The sequence below is a fragment of the Canis aureus genome, chromosome 8 (genome assembly GCF_053574225.1).
Source record: "Canis aureus isolate CA01 chromosome 8, VMU_Caureus_v.1.0, whole genome shotgun sequence".
NCBI lineage: Eukaryota > Metazoa > Chordata > Mammalia > Carnivora > Canidae > Canis > Canis aureus.
The window spans coordinates 81,464-100,713 of record NC_135618.1 but is presented as its reverse complement, the minus strand read 5'-3'; the positions used below and the strand labels follow the sequence as shown (position 1 = coordinate 100,713).

General features: G+C 52.5%; 1 long non-coding RNA gene across 4 annotated transcripts; it reads left to right on the top strand.

Annotated features, from left to right (window-relative positions):
• Positions 1–1,886: 1,886 nt before the first annotated feature.
• On the top strand, positions 1,887–7,951 carry LOC144318234 (uncharacterized). 4 transcript variants are annotated; one of them, XR_013384028.1, is made up of 4 exons: positions 1,893–2,234; positions 3,072–4,351; positions 4,822–5,068; positions 6,590–7,951. It is a non-coding gene; the product is annotated as an uncharacterized LOC144318234 (long non-coding RNA). The 4 variants fall into 4 exon arrangements; XR_013384026.1 differs by having other exon boundaries at positions 1,897–2,234; positions 3,072–4,268; XR_013384027.1 differs by having other exon boundaries at positions 1,887–2,306; positions 3,072–5,068.
• Positions 7,952–19,250: the final 11,299 nt, after the last annotated feature.

Below are 19,250 nucleotides of genomic sequence, written 5' to 3'. Positions count from 1 at the left end.
CCTTGACGGGCCTGGGACATGTGGGCAGAGAAGGCAGGCAGGACGGATCGAGTCCCGGGTAGCACCTGTTCCCAGGGAGTAAATAGCACTTGGCCCCTGTGTCATCACGCCTGCCTGTCGCCCAGCAGGCATCCTGCTCATCCTTCACCGTGGGCCGCCAGCCTCACACCGTGCCGCTGGTTTAAAATGCGCTTTGGAACACACAGCAAGGGTCTTGACAGCTTCTGCTCAGCCGAGCAGCCCTCCCCAACTCCCATTTCACAGCTGCTGTCCAGCTGCAGGGCTCACGGGTGGGCCGGCCGGCCGAGGGTTCGGATCTGGTGCCCCCGGCTCCGGAGGGAGGCGAGGGGACGGCGTGGGGGGGAGCAGAGAGCCCGACACGGCACTCGGCTGCGGTCCCGGGAGGACAGGTGCTGGTGGCCGAGCCTCATCCCCCCTTCCTCTCCTCCTCCCCCTCGCCTCTCTGTTTACAGTCTATTCACAGGACAATATTTGAAGTATTCGAAGTATGGGCGTCGCAGCCCAAGACCGAATGCCACGCTCCTTGTGCGGAAGGGGAGCGGGTAAGCCTAGAGACCGGGAAGGCTCATCAGTCGGTTCGGGGATGAATCAGAAGTCGGCAATTACTCTGTTTTGAAACCATCTGACAGCATTTGCTGGTTTGAGTTCCCGTGCAGAGGCTAAGAGCTGGGGTGCTAAGGCGGACAGGCCCGGATGAGATTCCAGCTCAGCCGCAGGCCTGCAGCCCAGCTCGGCCGTCTGCTGGGTGGCCAAGCCGTGCAGGTTTGCCAGGGTCTCCTGGGCGTTGGGAAGCCCCTCATCCGGGACACATGTACAAGACCACGACCGCGCTTAGCTTCTCCGCTGAGTGAGACTCAGAGGGGGTCATGCCCGTGCCAGTGTGAACCAGCCCCTCGGCCCAGGGCCGCAGAGAGGGGAGCGTGCTCCCGACGTGCCGGAGGAGGGATGGCAAGGACACACATGACTCACACAGTGAGCGCCCTGCTGAGGAGGCTCCCACGATGCCCTTGGAGGACCTGGGTCACGGGGGGCCCTGCAGAGCCCAAGGGGCACGGCTGCACAGACACCCGAGTCTGCACAAGCGCGGCAGCGTTCAGGAGCGAGGGTTCCCTCCGTGTCCTACTGATGGGGAGTGACATCTCTGAGGGCAAGGCCTCGCCGACTGTCAATGGCTGGAAGGGGAGGGACATCAACCTTGAACCCAGCTGTCCTACATCCGGCCCGAGTCCCTTCCCAGGTGCTTTGCCTCCCTGAGGCCTTTCACGCTCCTCTTGGGCGCCGGGAGCCCCCACCGAGGGTGCCCTTCTGGTTGCCCCCGTGTCCCTTCGCTGCTCTCCGGGCCCTGCTCCCCTCCCCCGGCACCGTCCTGCTCCCCTTGGGCACCTCGCTGAGCCTTCTGGTTCCCACTCTCCTAACACCCTTTATATGTTCCGGCCGTGACGTCTCCCTCACGGCATTTTGCCCATTGACTGGTGCTCTGTCTGAGCTCCTCAAAGGGGCAGTTTCTCGCTCCCTACATCCCCCGCAGCCAAGCCGGGGTCCTGACGCCCCGAGCTCCCAGAATGTCCTGGACGCGACTGTCCACTTGAGGCTAGCTCTCCCTGCTGAGCGCCTGTGCGGTGTAGGCACTCTGCCGGGCATATATAGTATCTCATTTAATCCTCAAAACCAACCCTAGCGGTTTGACTGAGGACACACAGGAAAGCAAGGCCCAGAGAGGCTGAGGCTCCGGCCCATGGTCACACAGCCCCAAAGCAGCGGGGCCAAATTTTGAGGCCTGGTCTGCCTCCATAGTGTTAACTGTGGGCTCTTCTCTCACCGGTGCCCAACCCAGGTCCCTGCTCCTTTAAGGGACTTGGTACCAGATGGAAGTTGGACGGATGCTCTGGGCCGGCGCAAGCTTTCCGCAGGATACAGCACCGGACGCAGGCCCCGCCTTCGGGTCCCAGGCCCCTCGGTGCTTTCAGGGGCGGCTCCCGGGCGGGACCTCACAGCCTCGGGGGTCGAGAGGTGCGCCAAAGCTAAGGAAGGCAGCTGGGTGTTCCCAAGCACCCCGGGGGTTCGGACACTTCCCGTGACCGTGTGCTGTGGCCATCGACTGGGGCCCGGGGCTCAGCCCTGGAGCCGGGGCCGTGGAAGGTCTACGGGAAGATCGCGGGGTCAGCAGCCGCGTGTGTGAGGCGGGCAGGCGGCTGTGGAGGCTCGGCCCCGAGGTGGGCGCAGGGCCTGAGATGGGTGCGGGGCCTGAGATGGGCACAGGCCCTGAGATGGGCACAGGGCCCGAGGTGGGTGTGGGGCCCGAGACGGGTGCAGAGCCTGAGATGGGTGCAGGGCCCGAGCTGGGAGCGGGGCCCGAGGTGGGTGCAGGGCCTGAGGTGGGTGTGGGGCCCTGGGATGGGTGCAGGGCCCGAGATAAGTGTGGGGCCCGAGGTGAGCACAGATCCCAACGAAGGCATGGGGAGGCCGCGTGGTACCCCCTGCCCCCCGCCCCGACACAGGGCCTGGGAGCCTTGGGAGGGGCTTGCAGCTCAGCGGGGCCTGTGGTGGAGTCTCGGCAGCAGGCGGCGGCCAGAGGCCCTGACGTGGCAGGGCGGGGGGGTGCCAGTCCTTCCGGGCTCCTGGCGGTAAGGGAGCCCAGGGGTGCCCCGAGCAGTCGGCACCATAGTGAGTGCGGGCGGCAGGGGCGGGGGTGCAGGGCCCGGCAGGCCAGGGCTCCAGGTGCTTCCCCCGCTGCTCCCCAGCTGCCCCCCTCAGCTCTGCACACCCCACCCCGTGCCCACTTGTGGGCCGCGGCCGCCTCTGCTCCCCGCGTGTTTTCCGCAGGCCGGCGCTGCGGGAGGTCGGGCGCAGCCTGTGCCCACCGCGTGGGCAGCCCACGGGCAGGACCCCGCGAGCCTGTCGCCGGGGCTTGGTTGCCAGAGGTCGGGCGGGCCCTGCCTCCCCGGAGCACCCTGGTCCGAGGGGTTTCTCCCGGGCACACGGTGTGGCTCCTGCGCCCCAGGGGCTCCGCGGAGTCCCGTCCCTCTTCTCACCCTGTGCTCCTTTGGCAGAACCTGAGGCAAATGGAATCTTCTCGCCCTGGTGAAGAAAGACGCGTAAATGTCTTGGATGGTATCTTTCCTTCCCTGACTTTGAAGTGAGTCGAAGACAAGCCAAGTGGCCTAAACTGATAATAAGCACCCTTGAGTGTGCTGGTAGCTCCGAGTCAACAAGTGTCCAGAACATCGTGAGTGTTGGGAGACGGGGCTGTGAAGCCGTTTTGGACAGAAAGTCGTGTGCAGCAGAGTCAGGTCCAGAAGCGAAAGTCTCAGGAGACGAGGTGACGTTCTGGAGATCATCAGGCCGCCGCGGGGATCTAAATCCAAGACTCCAACCTTTGCTTCCTTCTCTCTTCCTTCTCTTCCCCCTAACGGTCACCCTGTGGTGTCACTGGTTGGTGGAGGAACGTAGAGGCCCCGAGAATTAAGGGCAACCCCTTCTGCCTTTGAGGGACTTCCAGTCTAGGAGGGAGGTGAGCGGGTGAAAGGACGAGCGGACAATCCTTGACAACATGCTCAGGGGGATGAACAAAGGCTTCCATGCAAGTCTAACTGCACCCTGGCCTGCACCCTGTGCTTCCAAGGCCCCACCCCTCACCCCCTGTGGGACCTGGGGCATGTCCCTAACCTCCTGAAGCCCCAGTTTCCTCATGTGGAGGACCACCTCTTCGGGTCGCCGTGGAAGCATTCAGTATAGAGCCGGGCACACAGTCGGTGCTCAGTCGTTGGAAGCAGAAACTCAACCCTCCAGAAACACTACTTCCTCCCCTTATACTTCCCGTGGGGACCCCGCCATCTGCAACGTAGATTGCCACCTGCTTGCCCTTCAGTCCTCGTAAGAGCTTTCACAGCTAACTAGGAAGATTCGGAGTGAATATTCACTGAAGAAGTGGCTTCAGGGTGGATCAGTATGAGACCAACAAGCACAGGACACCTCGGATACGCCCGGGACTGTTCTGGCACCTTGCTGGCCCTGCGTAACCCGTATAACACGGACGCTGTCTGCACACCAGCTCCATTATCATCTCCATTTACAGATCAGGAAACCGGGGTCCAGAGGACGCTGAATACCTCGCCCCACGTCATAGGGAGGGCGGGACTCAGCCGGGATGAGGCCCACTCGGCCGGGCCTGGAGCGGGGCTCTACGCGGACACCGCGGCCCTCACCGACAGGCGGCCTGACGAATGGATCTCGGGATACGGGGCCAGGTAACCCTCCTTCTTACAGACCCTGAAGCTGAGGCGGACAGAGGGCAGCTGACTTGCCGGAGCTCACACGGTCGGCTTTAGGGGTAAATGTCCGGGGGGTGGCAGGGTCCCTCTTCTCTGCCCCTTTGGAATTAGATGTAGCCTAGTGACCTATTTGACACCATAAAGTGTTGGTAGAAGTTGCCTGGAGCTCAGCGGGATGGGAGCTTGAAGAACTTGCCTCCTGTCCTCGAAGCACACGGTGAAGGTGAAATGAAGCTTCTGTCCCTCCGGGTCCCCGAGCGACTAGACGAGCAGGGCCCACCTGGCGACCAGGGCACCGAGTGGGCGACACGTGCTCATACGCGAAGCTCGTGAGACGGGGGCGGGATTGTCGTCACAGCAGAGCCTGGGTTCCCCCGACCAGACTCGCACCGCTGGGAGCAGGAGCTCGGGCAGCCAAGGCCTCGTCCGGCTTCCCGTGGCGTTACCTGCGGCGTGGGCGGCCGCGCTCCGGAGCCTCACCCACCAGGGACGTGGCCCCCTCACCCACTGCACTATTCTTGGATTGCAGGAGCCGATCGCTCACGGCACGAAGGGAAGACAGCTGCAGAATTCCAGCCGCCGACAGGAGGTTTTAGACGGACATGGACAGCTTGGCTCTGCTGGCTGATGGAGCAGACGCGGCCTTCCCCAAAGCGCTGTCCCGGACCGGCTTCTCTTAGTAAAGAGAGCATCGTCGCGAGAACGAGCTTTTCATAAAGTATTGAGGTCAGCAACACCTCAATGCTAAAGATGTAAAGTCAAGGTTAACTGACCAGGTTTGTATCTGATTTTTCAGAAAGTTGCAAAGATTTTTTAAGAATAATTCGTGACACAACCTAACAGGCTTATTACTTGCTATTTGGCAAATCATTAACACAGAAACAGGTGGTACTGACATCAAAAATGCTCAACTAATTTTTCAATAACATTTTTGATCAGTTAAAGGAATCCAACTAGAATTTTTAAAAAGCAGTTTCTACATGCAAAGAGTATCATTTATATTATATTTAACTAATGACAGAGAAGATTATACAAAAGAAGATTTTTAAATACTGATTTACATATATTTATTCTTATTAAAAATGTTTAGTAAGGGATCCCTGGGTGGCGCAGCGGTTTGGCGCCTGCCTTTGGCCCAGGGCACGATCCTGGAGACCCGGGATCGAATCCCACATCGGGCTCCCAGTGCATGGAGCCTGCTTCTCCCTCTGCCTGTGTCTCTGCCTCTCTCTCTCTCTCTGTGTGACTATCATAAATAAATAAAAATTTAAAAAAAATTTTAAAAATATGTTTAGTAACACATACCAAACAATTAGTAGCATCTAGGTCTAGACAAACTTTATATTCATTCTTATATTGTTTCTGCATCCTCTACATTTTATGTATGGACTTTATATTTTTCAGTATCATCTGGATTTTTCCATAAACCATATTTATAACCGAACAGTTCAATCAAGGTTTTCCTTTTTTAAGTTATATTTCCTTTCCCAAGATTGGGGAGCTCTCTGTGGGGTCCCTGGAGGCCATCTCGAAGGTGACCCTGAGCCCAGCTGCGACATCTGGGGAGGGCAGACCCGGGATGGGACCGTGTGGCCCTGGGGCCCCCCGGGTGCGGCCCCCCCTTTTCAGTGGTAAGGGACCCGGGGCCCAGGGAAGGGGTGTGCCCACAGCCACGAAGCCAGCGAATGTAAAGAGAACAAGAGCTGGACTCAGGCCTGCCTGATGCCGCCGTCCATACACTTCAGCACTCCCCAGTCTCCCAGGGAAGCCCCTGGTCTGCACACTGTGCTAGATGCTCTCTCAAAACTTAGGCGGACGTGACTTCCTGCCCTGCGTTCTGGTGCATCAGCATCTGCGGTGCCTTCCCAGTTAAAGCACTTGAAAATGCGTCATCTCCCCTAAACCCGTAACACCTCTGTGGACCGTCAAGGCCACTTAGCACTAAAGCTCAGTCCTCCTGTTTTCTTGGCCCTGCTTCCCACATCAGCCTGCTCCCTCGCCCGCCTGCGGTCGGTGTGGAAGACCAGGGGGTACCGGGGCCTCTTGTTTCTTAACTATGGACTTTAGGGCAGGTGACTTGAAGTCCCTGAACGTTACTTCCCTCTGTAAATGGGTGTACTAACGTACGTCATCCAGGTGATCCAAGGAAATGACACATGCACTTAGCGTCAGGGCCCAGGTTCACCCCCATGTTGCAGGGGACCTCATCTCCCACAGACGCAGTGACCGACAGTTCCACAACGTGTCCTTTCTTTCTTTCTTTTTTTTTTCAATGTGTCTTTTCTATTTTCTTCTAGAGTCTTCTCCATGTTGTAGGCTGGTGCCCTCTGCCTCACCAACTCCTGTCCCTCCAACGCGGTGTCACCTCCTCTGAGAAGCCCGCTCTAACTCCTTCAGCCAAACTGAACACTCCCCACCTTTGGAGCCCTGTTGAAATTATGGATCTCGCCCCACTGTCTTCTACCTTAGGCTCATGACACCACTGGGTGACTGCCTTTTTCCACCAGGCCACACCAGCAAGGATCTTTTATAGCCGGTAAAGCTGGATCTATATCTATGCCTACCTAGCCGTTCATCCTCACGCACACTCGGTCACACGCACACGTGGTCAGACGGGCACCTGTATAAACACGAACATAAACACGCACGGGGGTATATTTCCGATAACTCAGCTCCATTAGAGAGAGTTGAGTTTTTGCCCCATCAGAAGAATAGATCAAGACTTGGAAAACCTCTGCTTTTCTTCCCTTGCTTTGAAAAGATAAAGAAATGTGAATGCTAAATGGGAACAGGGGATGAGAAGGAGATAAGCTTGGGAACGGAGAAAGGAGATGAGAAAGGCTAAATACACGATCTCACTTAACCCTCGGAGCAACCCGGCTGGGAGCTTCGCTTTACAGTTGAGAAAAGGGGGCCTGGGAGGGTTAAGTGCCACATCCAGGGTCGCAGAGCCAGGTTGGATCCTCGCTTGGCCCGGTTCTGAAGTCGGTGCTTTTCCTGCAAAGCTAGGCGGTGTGCCCCTTGCCAGCCGTGGGGTGGCGGGGAGCGGGACACGCTCTGAGCCGGGTTACAGGTGCTGGATTCTGGTCCTACCACTTCCTCCTGATGTGACCTGGGGTAGGTTACCTCCCTCTAGGCCTCATTTCATCCCCAACAAGACGGGAGGGAGACATGGAGAATCATTCAGGAGGAGCCTGTGAACGTGAACAGACCCTCCAGCAAGTGAAGCCCTGAGAGAAGCTCCCGGCGCAGAATTAGGGCAGCCCAGTGGGAGCTGTAACCCTTCCCGTGAAGGCCGCACCGGCCCCCGCAGATCCAGGAGGAGCCCCCGCTCCCTCCACACCCGACGCGGCCTCTGTCCCCCAGCCCCAGGCCAGGACCCCGCCCGGGCCCCAGCCGCTCACGTCCCCACAGCCTAGGTTCCCACCCTTTCTGCAGGGGACTTTAGCTAGGGCAAGGTGGACCTTGGATGACAGGAAATACATCTTGTAGAAAACCAGCAAAAGCAAAACTCTTCAGGGGCGCCCGGGGGCTCAGCGGTGAAGCATCTGCCTTCAGCCCAGGGTGTGACCCCGGGGTCCCGGGATCGAGTCCCGCATCAGGCTCCCTGCATGGAGCCTGCCTCTCCCTCTGCCTGTGTCTCTGCCTCTCTCTCTGTGTCCCTCATGGATAAATAAATAAAATCTTTTAAAAAAGAAAAAACTCTTCAATCCACTCCTCTTTACTGAGGTCTCCTCTGGGTCTGCAGCTCGCAAAGTGGCCACTTCCGAGTCTGCTTCCTTTTCCCGCCTCCCTTGGTCTCCGCGGGTCAGGGCGATGCCTGCCCGAGGGCAGGCGTCTCCTCCAGCGGCTGCAACGTCCAGACCGCCCCGAAGCCCTCGGGACACAGGCGCTGCCCGACAGCATCTTGTCTCTGCAGAGCTGGTCACGTCAGGTTGAACTGAGAGAGGTTAACATTCATTGGTTCACTCATCAAACACGTAGGTAACGCCTAACCTCGGCCCCACTCCGAGCTCCGAGCTAGAACAGCAACGAGTAGGACGAGGAGCCAGCGCTCCTGCGGCCTGAGGCCCCCGGGGAGGGGGGGACAGTGCTCGGCCCCCAGGAGCCTTGCACCGCTGGGGGCTGTTGAAGAGGTGCCGATGCCTGGCCCTCACCTCCAGGGGGTCTCCGCTTTCATTTAATTGCTCTGACATAGGGCCCAGGCTTTGTGGGGGTTTTTTAAATAGACTTTTTATTTTATTTTGTTATTATTTATTTATTTATTCATGAGAGACACAGAGAGGGAGGCAGAGACATGGCAGAGGGAGGAGCAGGCTCCCTGCAGGGAGCCCGACACGGGACTCCGGGACCCCAGGGTCACGCCCTGAGCCGGAGGCAGACGCTCTCTGCTGAGCAACCCGGGCGCCACTAGACTTTTTATTTTAAAACAGATTTAGACTTACAGAATTACTATGAGGGTCGTCGAGCGAGTTGCTGTCTACACCACACGTAGTTTCACTACTGTGAACATCTGACGTCAGTATGGTGCATTTGTCACAATTAATAGACCAATTTTCATGCATCGATATTAACTAAAGTTCATGCTTTGTTTAAATTTCCATAGTTTTTTCCTAACGTCGCTTTCCTGTGCCAAGATCCCACCTAGTACAGCACCTTTAGCTATCTTGTCCCCTTAGGCTTCCCTTGGCTGTGACAATCTCTGGTTTTGTTTTTTTTTTTTTTTTTTTTTGGTCTTTTTAAAAGTTCTTCAGATTCTAACACACAACTGGGGGCGAGGGCTTCTGCTCTGGGGTCAAGGGCGGGGAGGTCCTGGTGGCAGGCCGTGCGGGCCCAAATTCCGGGGGGCCCTGGCCGCTGCGGGGCCTCGGTGCGCGGGCCTGCAAGGCGTCCCTTGGTTCCCGCGCAGTGAGGGTGACGAAGGCCCGACCCCGGGCTGTGACGGGCTCACGAGGCTGAAGTTCCCCCGCCTTGCTGCGGCCCGGCCTCGGGGACACACGCGGCGTCTGGCCTTCTGTTCCACCTGCAGGCTGCGCTGCCCTGAGCGGATGAGGGTGCTCGCCGTGGGGACCCAGAGGGCGGGAGGGGCCACCCGGGAAGGCCCGTGGGCGCCAGGGACACAGGCCATCCCTAGAGGCAGAGGAGGAGACAGTGTGTGAGTGGGGGGCGTGGGGGGAGCCCCGGGTCCGCCGGGCCGAGCAAGGCAGGTGAGCAGGGCAGGGGCAGCCGCTCGCCTGCTGGGGTCTTCCCGGAGAGAAGCTGCGTGGCCTCCGCAGCAGGCGGGCCCCGCTCGCCCTCCCAGACTCTGGGTCACTGTGGACAAAGCCTGGCTGCACATGAGGGCCTGGCCCACGGACACTGAAGGTCCCGGGTCTCTGGGTTAGGGTTAGGGTTAGGGGTTAGGATTAGGGTTAGGGTTAGGGTTAGGGTTAGGGTTAGGGTTAGGGTTAGGGTTTAGGGTTAGGGTTAGGGTTAGGGGTTAGGGGTTAGGGTTAGGGTTAGGGTTAGGGTTAAGGTTAGGTCGACAGCAGCCAGGCCCTCCTGCCGCGGCCCCTCTGGCGCCACCACCTGGCATCCGCCCCGCACTTCGCGGTTGCAGAACCTGCCCAGACTGGGACGTTGTTTTCTTTTTAATGGATTTTTCTTTGGGAAATTGAAGACTTGTGTGTATTAAATACAACCAATTTCTAGAGGAGAAACCTAAAAATCACAGTAGGAAAAAAGTTAACAGTGTCTAGGCTACAGCAGAACCGAGACAATGTAGTCCTGTAATTTAAAGATTCCAGATGCCTCAGGATTGACCTTTGCGTACAAAGTGACCTGTTAACTTTGCTGTTTGTGGTTCTTGGTGTCGAGGTTCTCGGCCTTCGCACCTTGAGCTGACTTCCCTGAGGGGTTATATGGCTTTTGAATCAGGTTTCCCTTGCTGCGAGGGAGCAGCAGCAGCACCCAACTTCCGGGCAGCTTCTCTTTGGTGCCACCAAGCCCCAGAACCTGTTTGGCTAGGCCAGCGCCCTAGCAGGTGCAGCAGCTCAGACTTGCCAACCTCCTGCAACATCGCCTGAATCTTTCCAGCCCCCTCTGAGCGCACAGTAGGACCAACTTCTCCTCGCTTCTGCTTCTGTTCCTGAGAAAGTGCTGCGGCCAGCGTGCAGGTGGTTGGGGTCCCCCACTCCCCGGCCCCTCGGTGTCTCCCCACACTGCAGGGCAGGATGAGGGCAAAGGCCAGCGCAGGCACATTTGCATGATGCAAACACACTGGCCGTTTTGATTGCAGCCAAGCTTTGTTTCCTCAAAGCTGACCTGGGATCAGGCTCCACATTCAAGTGTCCAGTGAATCTCCAGTGATAGGGAGTCTTCCCCGAGTCTCCTCCCTCTACATTCTTGAAGCCGAAGAAATTAAAGATGCAAAGAACTGATAACCCAAGACGGTTCTGTCTGTGATTTGCCAGCACCAGTCAGCACCAGCCCTTTCGACAGTCCTTGCACCTTTGAGACCCGGAGAGATTCGTGGATGATTTTAAAATAATGGTAAGTGCCGATGTGCAGAAGAGCCTTCTCATTGTTAGAAAGCATTTCTGTGTTCCTCACCTTACAGTGAAGGTGTAGATGGCAAGAGTCAGGGTTGGAGTTTCAGCCTTGCTGCGTGACCGTGGGCAAATTACTTAGTCTCCCTGGCCTCCATTTGCTCATCTGCTCATCAGGATAAAAACACCATCCATCCCTACAGCATTGTGTTAGGAGGATCAAGAGGAATATTAAGTGCCAGGCTTAGGCCCTGACACGTGCTAAAACCCCTTCAAGGGTAGCGAGGACTATGAGGATTCCTACCGCGACTTCGTGAGCAGGAAGCAGGTGAAGACATGAGAGCTCAGAGACGGGGTGACTGATCCGTGTGATGGCAGAGGCTTTCGGGGCTCAAACTCTGAACCTCCAGGCCCCGAGTCCAGGGCCCTCTCCTCACACTGCACCAAGGTGCCCGTACCCGCCCTGCCCAGGCTGCAGGCACTCCGCCGAGGCAGGGGGTCTGGGCTGGAGAAACAGCCACATCACAGGCAGTCCAAGCAGGCAGAGGGGGATCCCCCAGACGGGCAAGAGCCAGACACCCAAGGCCCAGGGCCGGAGGCCCAGGGCTCAGACACAAGTGGGGAGATCCAACCCTGGGCCCGTGGCAGGTGCATGAGGCCGAGGTGTGAGATCCTTGGCACGAAAGGGCGGGTGACCTCACAGCAGCCAGCGGAGGCCGACCTGGGGAACGGCATAGTGACAGGAGAGGCCAGAGGCTGGAGACCAGGAGACAGGAGGAACTCAGAGGCAGAAATAGAGGGACGAAAACCTGACCAAGAAGCCCCAAGATCACATGAATGGAGGACGGCATCTGCCTTTCTGGGCATGGAGGGTGAAAGCAGTCTGTGGGAAAGTCAGTTAGGATTCCTTCTAATGACAAAAAAAGTGTCTTTCCTTAGCAAACCAGGAAACACTCCCTTCATCTCCAAACTCAAGTCAAATTCCCAAGCCCACAGTCAAGTGAAATCAGCTGGGACGGAGAGGACGCAATGAGACTTGATCTGGGATGCTCTGATGTCCATGGGATGCGTCCACGTGATGTCCACGTTCCCTGCCCAGAGGGAATCTCTTCAAGCCTGTCCTCAGGGACCAGGAGTCAAGGAACCGTAGAATGAAAGCTGACGCAGCTCAGATTTCCCTCCAGCACATGAGGCTTCCTTTCCAAAGTGGCCTGCCAGCCTTTGCTTGAACACCTCTGAGGATGAGGAGCTTGCTCCCTGCCAAGGCAGCCCCGTACATATACGGACAGCTCTGGATTGTAGAGAATGTTCCTTGTTTGCCTGTCAGGATTCCTTCAGCTGCCAGGGACAGAAAAGTCCAGCTGAAACAGTCATTATAAAAAAAAAATGAGTAATTAAGGAATACATTGTGTGGTGGACTCTCCATGTGCCAACCAGATGCCCCTCCACTGAAGGACATTTAGCACCAGCTGATGGAGAGCCGCCAGCCAGCAACCTTTAAGCCTCAACCCCTTCGGGGATTGCTCCACGCTCTCCTGGGGTAACCCGAAGCCCATGAGTAATCACTGCTGGAGTATAGGTGTCTGGGTGCTAACTCAGGGCATGGCCGAAGCTGTTGTAAGGCCTGTGTTTGGCTTGAGTCCTCCCTCTGCGGCTTCTGCTCCCTCCCCTTCCTCAAGTGTTCATCCCCAGGACACTCTCCAATAAATATACCACACCCCAGGCTCCATCTGAGTCCACTTACCAGGGAACAAAATTGTGGCATGTTGGCTCACCTAACTGAACGATCTAGAGGACGTCAGGCATGGCTGCTTCCGGGGGCTCAGAATGAAAAAGTTAGGGCGTAGCATTACCCCTTTGGGCTGCATGCTCCTTTGTGTTGACTTCCCCCATAGGTGTATGCACTTGTGAATCCAGTGAGCAGAGAAGATTTTTACCAGCAAATTCATAGAAATTCAAAACGTGCTTCCCATCAAACTGCTCTGAGTCACAAGCTGATTCTTAGACCCATCAGTGTGGCTAGAGAGGAAGGGGTATGCCGATCACCTTAGGCCAGAGCCGTGGGATCACCTGGACGAAGGAAGAGAGCTGGCCCGCCAAAACGACCACGTTGGCCTAGAGTAAGAGGGAGCTATTCCCTGAACAAGACGTGGGGTCTGTGACAAGAAAGAAAGCCAGACCCCCTGCAGGCAAACCCCACAAAGGCCTACCACAATTTTGCCACGTGGGACTCGGTCCCCACACGGTTGGCATCCTCGGGGCCACCTGATGTCAGTCAAGCCCTCCACCCCAGATAATCCATCACGTATCTGAAGCGCTCCACTTCACCCCCACCTCCAGTCGGCTCTCCTCAGGTCCCAAACTTCCATCCTCCTGTGGTCCGACCCTGAGCCCTCTCACCTCTCAGGGCATTTTCTCCTAAAAACAATCTATCTTTTGTCATTAGTTTCGAAGTGTGCTGCCCAGGATTAAATACAAAGCTGTTAAAAAAAACAAGATAATCACTTCTCTCCTACATATTCTACTTCTATTAGTCGAGTCTGAAATCAAAATAATGAGCTTCTCTTGGTGGACAAAAAATGGACTTGTAACAACGCTGGCTCTCTACTGGCAAAGCCCTATTTGCTGAACGCCCTTATCTGCTAAGCTGCTTTCCCAAGTGCCAGGGCTGGCGCCTATCACCTCACTCCACCGCTGTGCGGTTAGAGTCTTGAACAATATTGCAGACAACAGGGGCACCTGGGTGGCTCAGTGGTTGAACGTCTGCCTTCGGCTCAGGGCGTGACCCCGGGGTCCCGGGATCGAGTCCCCCATCAGGCTACCTGCGGGGCGTCTGCTTCTCCCTCTGCCTGCGTCTCTGCCTCTCTCTGTGTCTCTCATGAATAAATAAAATCTTTAAAATATGTATTATGTATAACAAATTACAGTCATATATATATATATATATATATATATATATATATATATATATATAGATCGATAGGCTATTAGAGCTCATGCTACCTTGACTTTGTGTGTAGGTGCATAAAAATTTACATGAGTGAGAAAGAGTACTAGATCAGAATGCTGGCTTTAAGGTCAGAGCTCCAACTTCTACCAGAGGTACGACCTTTGTAATTCACTTAATTGCTCAATCCCCATTTCATCACATCTACAATGAGTTAAAAATAGCTACCTCATGCGAGGTGTACATATCAAAGTCCAATACATATGCTTTGAAAACTGTGAATGCATGTGTGTATGCAGTATAAAACATTTTACATTATAAAATGTGTTTCTTACCATGTAAGAATGTTATGATATAAAATGTTTCTCTTACTGTATAGGTCACCTTTTAAGAATCTGGAGAAAAACACTCCTTCACACCATGTGCTCCAAAGTGCCCAGGCCTATGTCTGTCTTAGTCACAATTGTGCATGCAGATTCATGCATACACAGAATGAAACAAAAGCTTTATGAAACAAAACTCACTTGCTACATAGAAGTAAAAAATCGAACTCCAATAAAAAAATATACAAAAAAAGAACTAAAAAAATAAAGCCAAGTAGCAAACATGGTTTTATTACTATTTCAATACAACCTAGAAAAAAAATCCCCCAATAAAGACCACAAAACCTGAATATACTGGTCATGACCCACTATGTTATTTCGCAGCCCATCAGTGATGCAACTCAGTCTCAAAAGCGCAGATCTGGTACAAGAGCCAGACAAGGATTTCAACAGAGGGTAAACACTGCCCTGAAGAAACTCCATCTAAGGTACAGAAGCCCAAGGGGGGGCACCCAGCAGAGACCCTGGAGGTCAGAGGGCTCCCTAGAGAAAGTTGCGCTGAAGCTGGCATTGAAGGATGAATAGGAGTCACAGACGTTGGAGGTGACGGAAGCCGGGACAGGCATGGAGAGCTGCTGGCAGGAGGATCTACCTGTGCAGGGAGAAAACAAACCCCTGGTGTCTTGCCCTGCAGCACAAGGAAAGGCAAAACCAGTATTTCCTACCTAAACATCACGGTGAGCAGAGGTCATTGAATTGAATGGTTGCCAGATAAAAACATATAAGCATCTTCACAAAAACATATGTATTCTTTACAAAAATGTTAAGTATACAAAAACATTGGCATACATAAATAAACAAAAAAACACTTCAAAACTCTTAAGAAAAATACAAAGAAGGCAATTATGACCAGGATATTTGATAGGTGGGATGAAGTTCAAGGTTATTCTCTCACACTTCCTTAGGGAGTACTCAATCAGGCATAATTTATCTAATTGCTCACGCTTACTTTTAATCTCAGTGGAAATGAAACTGCTTAAATTGCAAAGGTGATAAAGCTTTGAAAAACGTAGACAGGTGTGGTTCCTGGCTCCAGAGAGTTCCCCTTTTCCATGTACCCGCCATTCTCAGCATTACTCACACCTGCAGACAAGGCAGGGCCTCAGGCTGCAGCTCCCAAGTGGAGCCAGGGTAGGGCTGGCTCCTATAAAAAAGCAACTCAACCACAGATAAACCACCTTCCAGCTGACTCTGCCCCCACACTCCACTTTCCGGCACTCTGATAATTAGGCCTCTGGTTGACCTGTTTCCTGGTCCTGGTCCATCTCCCCCATGCCAGAACCAGGCTCCTATACCTAATCCCCTTTGGCATGGAATTTCAGCAAAGGTTTTTCTTTCTCCAGTTGGCTCCAGCCTCTACCTCCACCGTTTTCTCTCTACATAATCTTTCCACACACCTGCAACCAAATTATTGCTCCAAAAGATCCTAAGAAACTAGATGATCTGAGAAGGTGCACACATTGTCATTCTTTTTTGTTTTTTTGATTCAGTGAAGAAGTCCAAGGGGATCCAAAGGGTGTAGAACAGATTAACTTTGGGGGCAGAGGAAAGGGGGTTAGGGTCAGAAAAGAAGCAGATCTATGCAGAAAGAAAGAAAGAGACTAAGAATGAGAAGTCTCAGGCACCCAGCAGGCAACATGAAGATGGAGGATTCCAAGTGAGTGGTTGAAGTGAAGAAAGGAAGGAGCCATAAAAGGAAGCTTTTTCTCACATTGAAGTTTTGCTACATTATGCTCCAGCTACCCTGGCCTTTTTGTTGCTCCAAACACAACTCTTTCGTATGATGTGTTCTCCCCTTGGTCTCAATAGGCTGTCCCCCAACCTGGCACCTCCCTACTCATCCTACAGAGTCACCTTATGGGTCCCTTGCTTGGGGAGGTCTCCTCAGGCCATGTCACCTATTATAAACTCTCACCCCACCTTCTTTTCTTAGTACCTCCCATCTGAGCATGATTACTGTATCACCATTATATAAGATCTCTCCCCTTCATTTGACTATTAAAGTTTGAGAGGGCAGATATCATATTTAGCTTAACTTTCTGCTGTGCTTGATAGCCCTAGACCTTTCACTTAGGTGAGCCATTACGTCACAGATTCATTCCCAGGAAAGTGGACTCTGATGGAGTTTAGGGGGAAGGATATTTATTAAGGAGCATCTGAGGGATGAACACTTGAAAAAAAGAGGGGAAGGGAACAGAAAATGCAGAAGGAGGACTCAAGCCAAATGCAGGCCTGATGATGATAGCCTCAGATGAGGCCAAGAGGTTCCCTAGTGCTAGAATGACCTTCAGAGTTACTGGTGCTGGGCAGAGATGACAGGCATTGACTACTCATTGACTACGGGTTACTTCAGGAAGGGGTCGGACCTTGGGCAAAGTGACTAAGCAGCAAAGTCATCCCTGAAGGAGTTGACAGTTAAAGGTTGTCTGCTATGTTTAATTTAGCCAGAAATTAAGACTTTCAGGGGCAGCTGGATGGCTCAGTCAGTTAAGCATCAGACTCTTGATTTCAGCTCAGGTCATGATTTTAGGGTCCTAAGATCAAGCCTTGAGTCAGGTTCCATGCTCAGTATGGAGTTGACTTGAGATTCTCTCTTTCCCTCTCCCTTTCCCTTCCCTTTCCCCTCACTCACACATACGCTCTCTCTAAAATAAATAAATAAAATCTTTTAAAAATAAATTATGATTTTCAGAGGGGGTTCAGGATAGCTGTGTAGGAAGACCCTAAATTCACCTCCTCTTATGGACACAGCCAATTTACAGCTACATACAGAACAATTTTCTCCTGAAAAAGACCTGAGAACTAAGAGAATAGATCTCCAAGACAAAGGACTAAAGAAGTTCATCTAGAAGAGTAGGAGAGGCAGGCATGGCTTTGCCCAGGACCTTACCCCAGAGTCAGTGATCCCATGATCAGGAGAGATCCCAAAATACAAAACTCTCCCTCAAGGAGTGGGGGGATTTTGCCCCATATGAGACACCCAACTCTGGGAGTTAGCACCACAAAGAACAGCCCCCAAAACATCTTGCTTTGAAAAATCAATGGAGGGTATTATGCTGAGTGAAGTAAGTCAGTCGGAGAAGGACAAACATTATATGTTCTCATTCATTTGGGGAATATAAATAATAGTGAAAGGGAATATAAGGGAAGGGAGAAGAAATGTGTGGGGAATATCAGAAAGGGAGACAGAACGTAAAGACTGCTAACTCTGGGAAACGAACTAGGGGTGGTGGAAGGGGAGGAGGGCGGGGGGTGGGAGTGAATGGGTGACGGGCACCGGGTGTTATTCTGTATGTTAGTAAATTGAACACCAATAAAAAATAAATTAAAAAAAAAAAAAGACTGGAAGAATCAGAACCATATGGAACGCAGAGCTAGCTCTTAAAAGGGGGGTTTGCATACAAACCCACTCACTCTGAGACCCAGCACAAAAGCAATAAATTGGAAGGCACCTAGCATATCAGTGAGGGAACCCACTTGTTAATTTTAAAGCTGCTACCAAAGAGGCAGGAACCTGTGGGAACTTTATCCAGGGTTGGAAGTGCTGGGAGACCCCATTTTTGCAATCTCATCCTTACTTGCCAGTAATGGAGCAGACAGATGCCTTTTTTGTTGACTTTTCTCTTGCCTGCTAGTTTCAGAAGGCATACTCTGCCCACCCTGTGCTATATCCTGGATGGGCAAGTGCCCCAAGCTACACCCTACTGGAGCAGATGAGCCACAAAAGACCAGACAAGTGCTCAGAGCCCTGCCCACCCCACACAGCAATCTAGCTGAAACCAGGCCAGATGAGTGCCCTGAGCCCCATCCTCCCTGCACAGCAACAATAGCCCAATCATACCCGCAGACACACACAGCCCACTTGCAGGATGTCGAGAGAGTGCCTAGCTCTCTTGGCCAGGGCAGATTGCACTTCTGGGCCACCCAGAACAACTCCTACACAAGACCACTCTTTCAAGACTGAGAAAGGTAGACGTTTTGCCTAATACATAATAGACAAACACAGAGAGACAGACAAAATGAAGAGACGGAGGAATATGTTCCTCTGAACATAAGAAACAAGAAACAAGCAAATCCCCCGGAAAAAGACCTTAATGGAGATGAGCAACCTACCTGACAAAGAATTCAAAGTAATAGTCATAAAGATGTTCACCAAGCTCAAGAGAAGAATGATAGACATAGCAAGAACTTCAACAAAGAGAAAATATTTAAAAAGTACTATATGGAAGTTATAACTGAAATGAAAAATATCCTAGAGGGGTTCAACAGCAGAATGGATAAAATAGAAACACATATCAGCAAGCTGGAAAACAAAACAATGGAGAACAACCAAGATAAAGCAGCAAAATGAAACAAAGAATACAATTAAAGAAGTGAAGATACCTTAAGGAACCTCTAGGAATCAAATGGAATAACATTTGAATTACAGAGGTCTCAACAAGAGAAGAAAGAAAGAAAGTAATAGAACAGCTATTGGAAGAAATAACGGCCAAAAATTTTCCTAACCTGGAGAAAGAAACAGACCTCTAGGTCCAGGTTCAAATAAGATGAACCCAAAGAGAAACACACTGAGATGCATTATAATTCAAATGGTAAAATTTAAGGATAAAGAGAGAATCTTAAAAACAGTAAAAGAAAAGCAGCACATTACATAGAAAAGGAAACCCCATTAGGATATCAGCAAATTTTTCAGTAGAAACTTTGCAAGACAGAAAGGAGGGCATGCATATTCAAAGCACTGAAGGGGAAAAACTGCCAACCAAGAGTTTTTTTTACCCAAAAAGGTTATAATTCAGAATTGAAGGAGAGATTAAGAGTTTTCCAACTAAGCAAAAGTCAAAGGAATTAACTGCCATTAAACTGGCCTTATAAGAAATGTTAAAGGGACTTCTCTAAGCTAAAAAGAAAAGGCATTAATTAATTAATAATAAGAAAACATGTAAAAGTAAAATCTTACTGGCAAAGGTAAATAAATAATAAAGGCAGTGGATCAACTACTTGTAGAGCAAGTATGAAAGGTAAAAGAGAAAAGTAGAAATAAATTAAAACACAGTAGTTAGTTAAGGGATACATAAAATATAAATATGTAAAATGTGTCATC